This window comes from Sus scrofa, chromosome 15 (genome assembly GCF_054392235.1).
Source record: "Sus scrofa isolate SSC_HxYL_T2T_F1_AM1 chromosome 15, Sscrofa_HxYL_maternal_Yorkshire_Landrace_v2.0, whole genome shotgun sequence".
Lineage (NCBI taxonomy): Eukaryota > Metazoa > Chordata > Mammalia > Artiodactyla > Suidae > Sus > Sus scrofa.
Genome location: NC_139397.1, coordinates 95,441,968 through 95,456,434, shown reverse-complemented (window position 1 = coordinate 95,456,434; position 14,467 = coordinate 95,441,968). Strand labels below are relative to the sequence as shown.

The 14,467-nt window shown below is 39.6% G+C and overlaps 1 non-coding gene across 1 annotated transcript; it reads right to left on the bottom strand.

The window, feature by feature from the left end:
- Positions 1–13,969: 13,969 nt before the first annotated feature.
- LOC146395992 (U6 spliceosomal RNA) lies at positions 13,970–14,077 on the bottom strand. Its single transcript, XR_014830683.1, has one exon. It is a non-coding gene; the product is annotated as a U6 spliceosomal RNA (small nuclear RNA).
- Between the last annotated feature and the right edge of the window lie 390 nt (positions 14,078–14,467).

Below are 14,467 nucleotides of genomic sequence, written 5' to 3'. Positions count from 1 at the left end.
AAATGTTATCCTCATAGTCCAGATTTGATTGTGAGACAAGTGAAATAATAAATACACTTTCATTTATAATGTAATTGGAATTCTATAGCAGAAACTCCCCAACTCCCGATCAAACTTTTTAATAGGACTTTTCTCTACTTTTTTTTTTCTTTTCTCTTTAGGGCCGCATCTTCAGCATATGAAGGTTCCCAGGCTAGGGGTCCAGTCGGAGCTGTAGCCACCGGCCTACACCACAGCCACAGCAGCACAGGATCTGAGCTGCATCTGCAACCTACACCACAGCTCATGGCAACACCGGATCCTTAACCCACTGATCGAGGCCAGGGATCAAACTCACAACCTCATGGTTCCTAGTTGGATTTGTTTCCACAGTGCCACAACAAGAACTCCAGGACTTTTCTCTATTTTAAAAGTCAAATCAGAGACTCCAGAAAACTGATGATAAAAGGAAAAAAAAAAACAACTTAGCCGAGAAATGAAGTGAAAACATTTATTTAAAAATAAAGAAAAAAAAACAGGGCAATAAATTTAAAATTAAAATAAAGAATTTAAATAAATATAAAGAAAGCAAAAAATAAAATAAACCTGACAATGATATCTACAAACAAATACAGGAAGCTGATCCAAATCTTGCTGTTTTCAAGCATTACATATGTAAAGTCCTCAGGAATGGCTTCCAGCTCACCCAAGAGAGAGTGCTTCTCCACATGCCAAGTTACAAGGCGAAGGCAGATTGAGGGAGAAATATAATCAACCATTTGTTGATTATTTATTTTTTAATCATGTCCTCAAGCATCTACAGATGTAAGGAAGCATGTGGCCTCAGACTGGAGCTGTTTGCAAACAGCAGGATTGCCTGGCCCAGGAAAGGGCGCTCACTGTGTGATGAAAACCATCCCTCCACGACTGTATTTGGTTAGCACCTATGCCCTGCTGAAACTGGCACCACACATTCTCCGTGGGCATGCTGCCAGCCTAACAGATGGGCATGACTGTAACCCTGCCAAAGAACCAGCGCGTGCCGCAAGCTCACAACTGTGGTTAGACTCCTTTCCAAGGATGTTGCCTCTATTTCAGCTGCCCATCCAAAAAAAAAAAAAAAAAATGTATGACTTACTTGTCTTCAGATGGTATTTATGAATATGTAAGTAATTCTCCAAATCAGCGGTTCTCAAAGTGTGGTTCCCTGGACCAGCAGTATTGGCACCGTTTGGGAGATAGGCAAGTTCTCAGGCCCCAGCCCAGTCCTATTGAATCAGAAAATCTGGTGGGTTAACAAGCTCTCCAGGTGATTCTAATTCAGATCTTGTTTGCGAATCACTGTTCTAAACCATGTTCTCAAATGTTCAGATGATTTGAGAAGTTTTTTAGAAGACCAATGCCTGTGTCTCGGAAATTCTGATTTAATTGAAACAGGATGCAGCATGCACCACAGGAGTTTGACCATCTCCTCAGGTGATTCTACTGTACAGCCAAGCATGAGAAGCACAGCTCTAACTACCCAGAATACCTCGCATGCCCTTTGAGGAGAAAGAAATACTTCAGACCTTCGCAAATATCCTAAGTCTTTATTGAAAGAATATTTGTGTAAGTCTTTGCTTAAATAACTCTTTGGTCTATCACTTTATTTTAAGCCCTTAGATAAGATTAATTTAATGTAATCTGTGGCTTTTGCCTAAATCCTGTGTGCTCTGCATGTCACTTACCATCAAGGCCACCCTCTCTGGCTGCACCGTATTTAACTCTGCTCCCTATTTCAGTGTGCTCTTTTAATCTGAATGAACTCAGCAGGTAATGTAATGTCCCCAAACTCTGTATTCTATTGGTGTCTGGGAGTTTACATTGTGGCCCAATGGGTTAAGAACCTGACATAATGTCCCTGAGAATGCCAGTTCAGTCCCTGACTTCACTCAGTGGATTAAGGATCCAGCATTGCCTCAAGCTGCAGCTTAGTTTGCAGATGTGGCTAGATCTAGCATTGCTGTGGCTATGATGTGGGCCTCAGGTGCAGCTCTGACTTGACCCCTAGCCCAGGAACGTCCACGTGCCACAGGTGCGGCCATAAAAAGAAAAAAATAAGAATATATTCTATTGGTATCTCACTTCCCTGTGCCTCTCAAATGCTGAAACCTTGCCTTCTTTCCAGCCAGAAAAAGGTCTTATATCAGGAAATTAAAACTTCAAGCAGTCTAGGGAGTTCCCTGGAGGTCTAGTGGTTAGGATTCAGTGCTTTCACCACTGCAGCCCAAGTTCAACCCCTGGTTTGGGAGCTGAGATCCCACATCAAAAAAAAAAAAAAAAAAAAAAGCAGTTCTCTTGTGGTACAGGGGATTAAGAATCTGGCCTTGTCACTCAGTGGTGCAGAACCAAAATGGCATCCGCCATTGAGTACCACCAACATAGCTACCGCTCAAAGAATCTTGCTGCAGGTTCCCAGCTTACCTTACCTGATACCTTAATTTGGGTTTTGTGATTTGGACTTCTGGTCCAGTTTCCCTGGAAATTGGTCAGGTCAATCCCAGGAACCTTTGTTCTGTAAAAGCTTAAGCTCGCCCTCTTCTCCTCATAGACCCACAATGTTGAGGGTCCAGGATGACCACTGGGAAATTGTATTTTCTATGACACTTTGAAGCTTCTTAGAAGGAAGTCTCCAAAGCACAGCCTTCAGGAATCACATAGCTATAATAATTCTCCTCTAGCCTCACAGAGATGGCAGGCTTTAACCCACAGTTTCCTTTGCCTCCTTGCCTCTTCCTCACAGGTGGGGTCGTTTGACTTCATATGATAAGGAGTGTTCCTCTAAATATACCAACCCATTTGCTCTTACATGGCTAAAGACATAGCTCAATGTCTCGGGCTCCCTTTGGGCCTCCCACATAGGTGTAGTTTCCCATCTGATTTGTATTCCTTCTGTGGTTAACTGACTGCATAATCAATAGTCTACACTTTCCAGCCTATTTGGGATAACTCCAGCTCCCCCAAAACTCTGGGCAGTGGCTCTGTCCAGATAAATAATAAATAATATCTTAGCCATAGATAATATATGTTATACATATATTATAGCACATATAATATTAAATATTATTATATCTTAACCATTTAATACCAGCACTGTATGTAATAGCTTAACCATCTAATACAAGTATTATCAATGTCCTAACCGTTTAATATAAATACAGTTTATATACATTATAAACAGCATCTTAACAATTTAATGCCAATATTATTCATTCAAAAAGGACTCTACACAAATTTATACAGACAGGAGGTAGAATAGTAGTTGTCAAGGGCTGCATGAGGGGTCAGAAGGAGTTATCGTTTAATGGATGATGAAAAGTTCTGGAGATGCACAGTCCTGATAGTTGCACAACAATGTGAACGTACTTAATGTTTCTGAACTATGCATTTAAAAGTGGTTACAGTGATAAGTTTTATGTTCTGCATATTTTACCACATTTAAAAAAAAAGGACTCAGGAAGCAGTAATATTTTTCTCTCATTATTCCTATTCTAGTTATTCACTCTGGTTGGAATAGTCACTCAAATTTCCACAATTAATGGCTCTTTATTGTAAGACTCAGGATGGAGCCAGGATGCCATGGCAATCAACTGGGACCAGGCTGGACCAGAAACTGCCAAGTACCCTTGGAATCTTGAGAGAAAGAATGAGAACTCCTCTCTCCAGTGCTCCATTTCCACAGGGCTCAGCCCCTCCCTGTCCCTGCCTCTCCTCACACTTCTTGCTAGTCCTTCTACAGAAGATTGGATTCCTCTTCTCCATCTTTTCTCCTTCTCATAGTTTCTGCTTAATTATTCTTTCACCTTTTTCAGTTTAGCTTCCTTAAACTTGGCTTTGCTCTTGGCGTCTCTTCTACAATATATGCCTCTCTATACATCCTTTCATCTCAGTTCCTACAGTCCTTGTGTTCTGTTTCCCAGATTGGGTTCCCACAGGTGAGTACATGATCAGTCCAGCTTGTCACTCTTTGAGCCAGGTCACCCCAGAAGCTACTCTCCAGGAAATATTTTAGCTCCCTCTAGTGCAATTGGCCATATATATGTAAGGCGGATGTATATGGTACAAAAACCATGGCCACCTTCACCTGCCTCTTTAGCAGTGGCAGTAGGTATAAAAGACTGTGAGAGCCACGTCCAGTACAATCTCATTTTCCTTACACTCCAGAATAATAGCCCTTTTCTAGGCAGTCACATCAACTGCATCTGGGTCAGTGACAACTTTGAAACATCAGTATGCTGTTTTAGGAGCATCTCTACCATTTGACACAGCTGAAGACCAAAGGACTGACCTAGAGATTGTATTAGCAACAATACCTGTAGAAAGCCCTCCTCGTTCTAGGGATCACATGTATAGCAGACAGCATGCCTCAGGTGAGAACATATGCAAAATCAATTTGAAACATTAGCTTGATTTTAGGACACATTTTTACCCCTGCTGGTTAATTATTGTGTTCCCCCTAATGCTGACATAGAATAAATCCAAAAATTCCTTTGGAAATATATCATTTTTAATCAACAAAATATTTGTAGTTCTTGGTCATTAAATCCTAATAATGTATCTAGTACATTTGGCCTGTAGCAAATGGCACTAATTATTAGTGTTTTAAATAGCACATAATAGTTTATTGTGTAGGCAACATGTTAAGTAAGATATTCCCCCCAGTTGGAGGCTCTTCCTTGAGACATCAGATCCGGCTGTCTGAGTCCTGTAGAGCAGAGTGAACTCATCAGCTGGCTCAACTCCAGCTCTGCAGGGCTTGAAGCTTCTGGGCAGGAGAACAGGCAGAAAAGCTGCATTGTGGGTGCCCCCAAGTGGGTACATTTTGATGTGCACGCTGAGGATTTTCTGGCCAGTAACTAACATTAGGTCATGTCTGTCAAGTGTTTTTAAAGATGGAAAAACGCTAAATAAAAGTGGATGTGTTTTTCAGCATGCATTTCTTATTATGTAATATCAACTGAAACAATTATTTCAGGTTATCACAGATATTTAATTTCTAGCAAATGTCTTATGGGAAAGCTTTCAAGTTGAGCTGCCATGTAACAGTGTGGAAATAAAAAGAGATGGACTTTAGTGGCAGACACAACTTGACTTTGAACACTCAGCCCCTTATTAGTTACGTGATCTTGGGCAAGCCACTTAATCTCCCTAATCCACGATTGTCTCCACAATTGTCTCATTTTTAAAATGGGATCTAGGAGTCTTTGAAAGAGTATTTATCTTATAGGGTTATGTTTTGGACAAGACAATACTTACGGTGAAATAGTGACAGTGTCTGGCACATTAAAATTGCTCAATAAGGGACTTCCCGTTGTGGCTCAGTGGTTAAGGAACCCGACTAGGATCCATGAGGGTGTGGGTTCGATCCCTGGCTCTGCTCAGTGGGTTAAGGATCCAGCATTGCCATGAGCTGTGTTGTAAGTCACAGATGCAGCTTGGATCTGGTGTTGCTGTGGCTCTGGCGTAGGCCGGTGGCTACAGCTCCGATTCGACCCCTGGCCTGGGAACCTCCATATGCCGAGGGAGCGGTCCAAAGAAATAGCAAAAAGACAATAAATAAATAAATAAATAAAGGTTGTGTTAAAAAAGACTCTCAGAGATGTTGGAACACATTATTTGGAGATTTGGATTTCCAGTACAAGAATTTGGAAATAAATTTCTGGCAGTCACATGTGAAACCAAATTAAAAAAAAAAAAAGAAATACGAGCTATAGATTGAATAAACATTTTATTAATGATAAATTTTCTGAATTGATTACTGTGATTATGTAAGAGAATCTTCTTGTTCTTAGGAAAATGCACTGAAATATTAAGGGGTATGATGCATGCAACCTACCCTCAGATGATTTAGAAAAAATAAATAAAATATGTATAATATCAATGTGCATATATGGATAGATAGATATAGAGAGATGTCTATGTATACACACAACACCATGCAGACACATACACGTGATGGCTAGGAATTTAGTCTACTCTTCCCTTTGCTTTTTAATGTCTGACTTTTCCATTACAATAATTTAGACATTACTTTTAAAAGATTGAGGTGGCTGTGTGTTTACTGAAATTGAAATACTACCAACAAATATTTGTTTAAAAAATCAAGGAATAGGAGTTCCCATCATGGCACAGAAGAAACTAATCCAACTAGGAACCATGAGGTTGTAGGTTTGACCCCTGGCCTTGCTCAGTGGGTTAAAGATGCAGCGTTGCTGTGAGCTGAGGTGTAGGTCACAGACGTGGCTCGGATCTGGCGTTGCTGTGGCTGTGTCGTAGGCCAGCAGCTATAGCTCTGATAAGACCCCCCAGGCTGGGAACCTCCATATGCCATGGGTGTGGCCCTAAATGGCAAAAAAAAAAAAAAAATCAAGGTATAATTTTGGGGTTGTTATATATTATATTTCACTTATTATTTGGGTTAAATATACATAATATAAAATTTTATATGAACATTTATATTAAAAATTATTTCATTTTTACATGTACACTTCAATGGCATTAAGTGCATTCACATGTTATTTAACAATCACCACTATCCATTTCCAGAAGTTTCTCAGCACCTCAAGAGAAACTCTGTACCCATGAAATAATAACTCTCCATTTCTCTCCTCATCTCTAGTAGCTTCTACACTACTTTCTATCTCTATGAATTTGCCTGTACATAATATAAGAAGAATGATACAATATTTATCCTTTGCATCTGGCTTACTTCACTTGGCATGATGTTTTCAAGTTTCATCCATGTTGTAGCATGTACCAAATTTTCATTAATTTTTGGAGTTCCCATTGTGGCTCAGCAGTAATAAACCTAACTAGTATATATGGGGATGTGGGTTCGCTCAGTGAGTTAAGGATCTGACATTGCTGTAAGCTGCAGTGTAGGTCACAGATGCAGCTTGAATCTGACATTGCTGTGGCTATGGTGTACGCCTGCACCTGCTGCTCCTATTCAACCCCTGTCCTGGGAACTTCCATATGCAGTAAGTGCAGTGCTAAAAAGAAAACAAAATTTTTTTTCATTACTTTTTAAGGCTGAATAATATTCCATTGTATGTATATACCATACATTGCTTATCCATTCATTTGTTGATGGACATTCGTGTTGTTTTGACTTTTTGGTTATTGTGAATAATGCTGCTATGAACATTGGTGTACAAGTGTCTGTTTGAATCCCTGCTTTCAGCTCTTTTGAGGATATAGACCAAAAAGTGGAATTGCTTAATCTTATGGTAACTCTATGTTTCACTTTTTGAGGAGCCATCACACTGTTTTCAATAGCAGCTACACCGTTTTACATTCCTACTATCATCGTGCCAGATTCCAATTTCTCTACATCCTCACCAACTGTTGTTTTTTCCATTTTTGGATAATATTCATTCTAATCAGCATTAAGTGGTATCTCATTGTGGTTTTGATTTGCATTTCCCTAATGGCTAGTGATGCTGTACACTTTTTTTTTTTTTTTTTTTTTTTTTTGTCTTTTTGCCCTTTCTTGGGCCACTCCCTCAGCATATGGGTGGTTCCCAGGCTAGGGGTCTAATCGGAGCTGTAGCTGCCAGCCTACGCCAGAGCCACAGCAAAGCGGGATCCGAGCCGCTTCTGCAACCTACACCACAGCTCACGGCAATGTTGGATCATTAACCCACTGAGCAAGGGCAGGGACCAAACCCGCAACTTCATGGTTCCTAGTCAGATTCGTTAACCACTGCGCCACGACGGGAACTCACTGTACACCTTTTTAGGTGTTTATTAACCATTTGTATATGTTGTTTGAGGAAACTTCTATTGAATTCCTTTTTCAATTTTTGAATTGGGTCGTTTGAAGTTTTTTGGTTAAGTATAGAAGTTTTTTACATATTCTGAATATTAATTCCTTGTCAGAAATATGGTTTGTACATATTTTCTCCCATTTGGTGGGTTGTCTTTTCACTCTCTTGATAATGTCCTTTGATGCATAAAATGTTTAATTTTGATGAAGTCCAATTTATCTATCTTCTCTTTTATCACCTGTGCTTTTGGTGTCATACCCAAGAAATCCAAATCCATTACCATGAATATTTTCTATGTTTTCTTCTAAGATTATAGTCTTAGATCTTAAATTTAGATCTTTGATCCACTTTGAGTTAATTTTTCTATGTGGTGTGAGGTAAGGATCCAACTATTTTGCATATATGTATCCAATTTTCTTTTTATTGAAAATAAGTTATAAGTTTTTATTCAAGAAAATTTTAAACTATATTCATATATTTCCATGTAAAAATAGAGTAAAAGATTTAGAAAGGCACATGCTATGCTGTTAATAGTGGTTACTTCTGAGGAAGAAAACAATATTGAGGAGGAGGCTATATAAGAGCTATGGTTTTTGCTATATGTATTTTTATATTGTTTCGATTACTTACAAGCCTGTAGTCACACATAACTTGTATAATTTTATAAAGATTGTTTTGGTGGGTTTTTTTCCTATTTGTTTTTAAGAGAAAATTAGTTGAATGTCAAAGCATGGGACGAGTAAGGCAAGGGTCAGTATTCTGGCAGGCTAGTAATCCAAATTAAATAAAAGTCCAAGGCCAGAGAACTGTAATGTGGGAAGGAATTAGCAGATCTAAAGGGAAATGCTGTTTGTACAAATAAATGTGAGTAACATTAGCAAATAGAGACAAATGTGAGAATTTGGTCCTAATTCTTAATGTTCCTCCTAGCCTGCCCCTCATTTATTTTGTTTTTAATCTTCAGCTATGTTTGGTAGCATATATTTTGTTGATACATGTAAGAGGTAACTGAGGCCCAAAGGTCTCTGTGGACTTTGCCAGAGAAAAACAGCCAGAGTTACAAAGAGGCTCTTATGCAATTGCAGTTTGGGGGCTGGTTGTCAGATCAGAGGATTTTAATAGTGGAGTAGTAAGGGGCCAGGAAAAAAAAAAAGGCTTTTAATATACATTTTATTCTGTAATTCTCACCAAAGAAATATCTATGGAAAGCAGTCTCACAATTATATATAATAAATAAATAGAATGCTTGTTGAATGAATGCACATGAATCTGAAGAACAGGAGATGAAGACAAATAGATTAAATCAAAATAGACTAATACTAGTAAGATATTGGCCAAATAGTTAGCCTCGATGGGAGAAGAAAAGAAAGGAATATGTCTAGACTTACTTCACAGTAAGGGCAGAACCTCTAAATAGTCAAAAAGTGTGAATCTGGAAGCTTGTGACTTCAGTAAACCATCAATGAAACTGACTCACCATTGAACTGACACTGCCCCACCTTTCCTGGCCCTCCCTTTCCTTTCTGACCAACACTCCATTATTAATGACTCTCCTCTAGCTGTCCTTTTCCTGCTGTTTTTTTTTTTTTTTTTTTTTTCCTCACGGTACAGCATGGGGACCAAGTTACACATACATGTACACATAATTTTTCCTCCCATTGTTGTGTTGCGATGTAAGTAGCTAGACATAGTTCTCAATGCTACACAGCAGGATCTCTTCCTGTAGGTTTTCTACTCTCAGAGCAACTTAGAGGCCAACCTGGAAAGATATTTCTAGTTTTTCCTCTAGAAGTCAGTGTAGTTCAGAAAGGATTTTGTTGCTTTATGCTCAAGAGCTTTTCAATAGCACTGTTATATACTGGCTTCCCATATCTGCTGCCTAGAGATATGACTCTCCTCTTCTGATACACTTCTGTCTAATTCCTTGGGTACCTGGCTTCTTTTCTGTCCTCCAGATTTTGAGTGTCCAGGATGGCCAGTCGGCTGGCTAGTATACCTACTATACTCTTGGAGATCATGTCATCTTTTGTCAGAGCACATCCCTGATACTCAGCTCCCAGGCCTCGTACTAACTAAGATCCATAATGAATGGCCCATCCCACACAACAATGGGCACCTCAGTTGCCTGAATTCTAAATTCAAGGCCCCATCCCATCTCCTTGATTTGTATTCCAGATTAATGACCCTTACCTGGAATCAACAAAAGTTTGACTACTGTATTAGTTTCCTACCCCAGATATAACAAATTAACACAAACTGGGTACCTTTAAAAAACAAACAAACACACAAATTTATTATTTTACAGTTTTGGAAGACAGAATTTTGAAATGGGTCTCACTGAGCTAAAATAAAAATATTAACAGGGCTGCATTCCTTTTGGAGGCTCTAGAAGAGAATCTATCACCTTGCCTTTCCAGATTCTGGAGGCTGCCTACATTCCTTGGCTGGTGGCCACCTTCCATATTTCCTTCCTTCCTTTCTTCCTTTTTTCTTTTTCTCTTTTTTGGCCACACCTGTGATGTATGGAAATTCTCAGGCCAGGGATTGAATCCGAGCCACAGCTACAACCTATGCCACAATGCAGCAACAGCAGATCCTTTAACCCACTGCATAGTGCTTGGGATCAAACCTGCACCACCACAGCGACAACACCAGATCATTAACCCACTGCATCGCAGTGGGAATGCCCTCTTTCTTTTTCTTCTTAGAAGTGTAATTCATTTAATAGGCATAAAAAAATGTAAATAGAACAGCAATTTTCTAAAAGTGTTGAAAACATTGACTCATTCAACATTAAAATTTTCAACTGTCATATGAATAACAAACTCTATCGAGATGTCATTAAACTAGGGAAGCACCCTATATTTTCATGATTTTCTTTTTAATTGAAATATAATTGATTTACAATATTATATTAGTTTCAGGTGTACGACATAGTGACTCCTCCATATTTTCAAAACCAGTAACAGCCAGAGTCTTTCTCACAGTGTGTCACCCTAACTCTGCTTCTACTGTCACATCTGCTTCTCTGACTCTGACTCTCTGGCCTCCCTGTTTCACTTATAAAGACCTTTGTGATTACACTGTGTCCACCTAGATAATCCAGGATAATCTTGGCCTCACAAAATCCGTAACTTATTCACATCTGCAAAGTCCTTTTCACCATGTAAAGTAATATATACACAGGTTCTGGGGGTTAGGACATGGACAGCTCTGGGAAAGAGCATCATTCTGCCTGCCAGAAGCACCCTCCAAATTTATGTGAGAAAGTCACAGCCTTTGTAAGGGGAAAGAAGTTATCACTTTAGACCCTGAGTTAAACCTGAACCCCTTATATTTGGTTCCTCCCTTTCAGTTCATTCCCCAGAACTCTCAGCATGCTGTCATGCTGTGTGGTCAGATGAGGTTAACTGAGGCTGATCTGACATAAGGATGTAATGTAAAAAATATATATATATGTTAATAAGATGTCAAAAGATCGAAAGATAGTGGGAAATGGTATAGGGGAAGGATTTAATTAAAGTTTACTCTTGAGAAATTAAAGTTTCTAGGATCTTGAGAAAAGGATTACACACAAACTGCCATAGTCTAGTAAGTTTTCAGAAAGATGGTTTATCTACCTGGTATATAATACATACCATATTGTTATACATGAATGTACCCTCTATTGGCCAGAGCTATGGGATGGCCAGACCGAAAAGAGGAAGATCTGACAATTAATCCTTCCTCCTAAAGCTAAGGTCCTTGCACTTTTGAAGTGGGCAATGGTGGAGTAAGAAGAGAGCAAACCCATGCTTTTCTAACATGACCTATCTCCCGGTACATCAGTTTCACTGAAGAATAATAAAGGGGATAATTAAGTAATTTAATTGGTGATATAAAGAATTTCAAATTACTTCAATTTCTACAATAGAGTATAATATAAACATAGTAGGATTTTTCAAAGATAAAATAGAACAGAGGCCTTTTGAAGTTTCCCTGGTCCTTGGAGGCTCTACTGGTATAGGAGGTCTGTTTGTGTTTGTTGACTGGTAGGAGTTCTCTAGTAGAACAAGCTGAGAGGACTGACTCCCTTATGTTATGGTCAATGACAGCAGATGGCAACTCACCAAAGAACACCCTGGAGCAATTGATACAGTTTACAGTTAAATAACCTGCATCTACCATGAACATACAGTCATCCTCCTGAGTGACTGACCAGCTCCATAATACTGTATAAGACTGAACAAAATTATGACCAGATAAAAGAAGTGCTTTTCCGTATGACTTTCCACACTGGAATGTTCTCATCACAATGATGGAATAGGACCCTCTAAATTAGAGATTTATCTGTTCTGAACTTTGCTTTCCCTATAGTTATTGACCATGGGCATTTTTCTTTTTTTCCCCCATCTTAACCATTTTTAAGTGTACAGTTTAATGGCATTAAGTACATTCACGTTTTTGGGCTACAAGCGCCACCATCCATTGACAGAACTTTCATCTTGTAAAACTGAAACTCAGTACCCATTAAACATTAACTCCCCATTTTCCCCATCCCCTAGCACCATGGGCATTTTTCTTTTTTTTTTTTTTTTTGGCCTTTTTGCCATTTCTTGGGCCGCTCCCTCGGCATATGGAGGTTCCCAGGCTAGGGGTCTAATCATAGCTGAAGCCTCCAGCCTACGCCAGAGCCACAGCAACACTAGATCTGAGCCACATCTGCGACCTACACCACAGCTCACAGCAACTCGGGATCCTTAACCCACTGAGCGAGGCCAGGGATCGAACCTGCAACCTCATGCTTCCTAGTTGGATTTGTTTCCACTGCGCCACAACAGGAACTCCAGCTTTTAAAGTTTTAAAGTAATTCATGCTTACGGTAACATATCAAATAATACAGAGATATGTGGAAAAAAATTAACAGTTTCTTCATTCTCCAGCCTCATTGCTCAAAAATGTACTGAGTGCAGAGTTCCCGTCGTGGCTCAGTGGTTAAAGAATCCCACTGGGAACCATGAGATTGCGGGTTCGATCCCTGGCCTTGCTCAGTGGATTAAGGATCCGGCGTTGCCATGAGCCATGGTGTAGGTCGCAGACGTGGCTCTGATCCCACATTGCTGTGGCTGTGGTGTAGGCCTGCAGCTACAGCTCCAATTAGACCCCTAGACTGGGAACCTCCATATGCCACTGGTGGGGCCCTAAAAAAGACAAAAAGACAAAAAATAAAATAAAATAAAATAAAATTACTGAGTGCCTATTAATGAGCCAAAAAATGTTCTTGGCTATGTGGATACAACAATGAACAAAACAAAGTCTCTGCCCTCATGGACTTGGAGTCTAATGTGAAATACAAACAAACAAGCAATAAATAATGCCAGCTAGCAATAAGTACTATGGGGAAATATAAAGTTAGCTAAGGGATCTAGGAAAGCCTCTCTTAACAGGTGACTTGAGCAAAGACTAGAATGAAGTAGAGGTTAAGCCAAGTGAACAGAAGGTGCTCCAAGTGAAAGGAGCAGAAAGTGTAACTCCCTGTTGGGGGAGGAACAGCAAAGAGGTCAGCATACATAAAGCAGATGATCAAGGAGTTGCTTGTCTTTTTATACATTTATTTATTCTTTGTACTTACCCTGTGTAGCTATGCTACAAACTAGATACAGTTAAATTCATTTGTTTCATTTACTTTCAATTTGTGGGGATTTTAAAACTTTTTTACTATTATAAATGGTTGCATGGTTCCAAATTCATATACAGAAAGCAAAGTAGGTTCAAAGATAATTACCTTCTATTCTCGCTCCCACCAGTCTATTGCTTCCCTCATAAGTAACCATCTTTGAACCTTCTATTTTTTAACCTAGGAAATACATTTGTAATTCTATCCCCTCCTTAGATCCATTCAAATCTTGCCCCCACCATTTTTTTTTTGGTCTTTTTAGGGCTACACCTGTGGCATATGGAGGTTCCCAGGTTAGGGGTCCAATTGGAGCTGTAGCCACTGGCCTGCGTCACAGCCACACCACACCAGAACCGAGCGGCGTCTGCGACCTACACCACAGCTCATGGCAACACCAGATCCTTAACCCACTGAGCAAGGTCAAGGATCAAACCTGCATCCTCATGGATGCTATTCAGATTCACTTCTGCTGAGCCACAACAGGAACTCCTCGCCCCCACCTTTGAGATGAATGGCAGCATACTATAAATATATGGAATACTTGACAACTTTGTGTGTCGTCTTGGTTCAGGTACCATGATAGCTGTCTCTGTATCATTATAATTTTTGGTATATGTGCTGCTGAAGCAAGCAACAAGTTAGATTTCTGTAGATAAGACTTCAGAAGCTGAAACCCTGTCTATAAAGAGATGACTTCAGAAGGTGCTACCATGGAGAGTCTAACATAGCCAGGAGACACCAAGAAGGTACCACATGCCGGCAGAGAGAGTAAGCTGCCCAGGGATGGACCAAAGGCACTGAGATAAGAAGGGAAAGAGTAAACTACTTCACAACCCAGCCTAGGGGCTACTCTGCTTCAGATGATGTCCCATTACTGCCAATATTCTATTGTATCATAGAGCAGATCAATAAACGGCTTTAATGTTTTGGGTTTTTAATGAATTATTTAGGCACACAAGAATACAAACAGAATCCTTTGGCATACATGCAAAAAAAAAAAAAAAAAGATTGTTAGAACAAATGC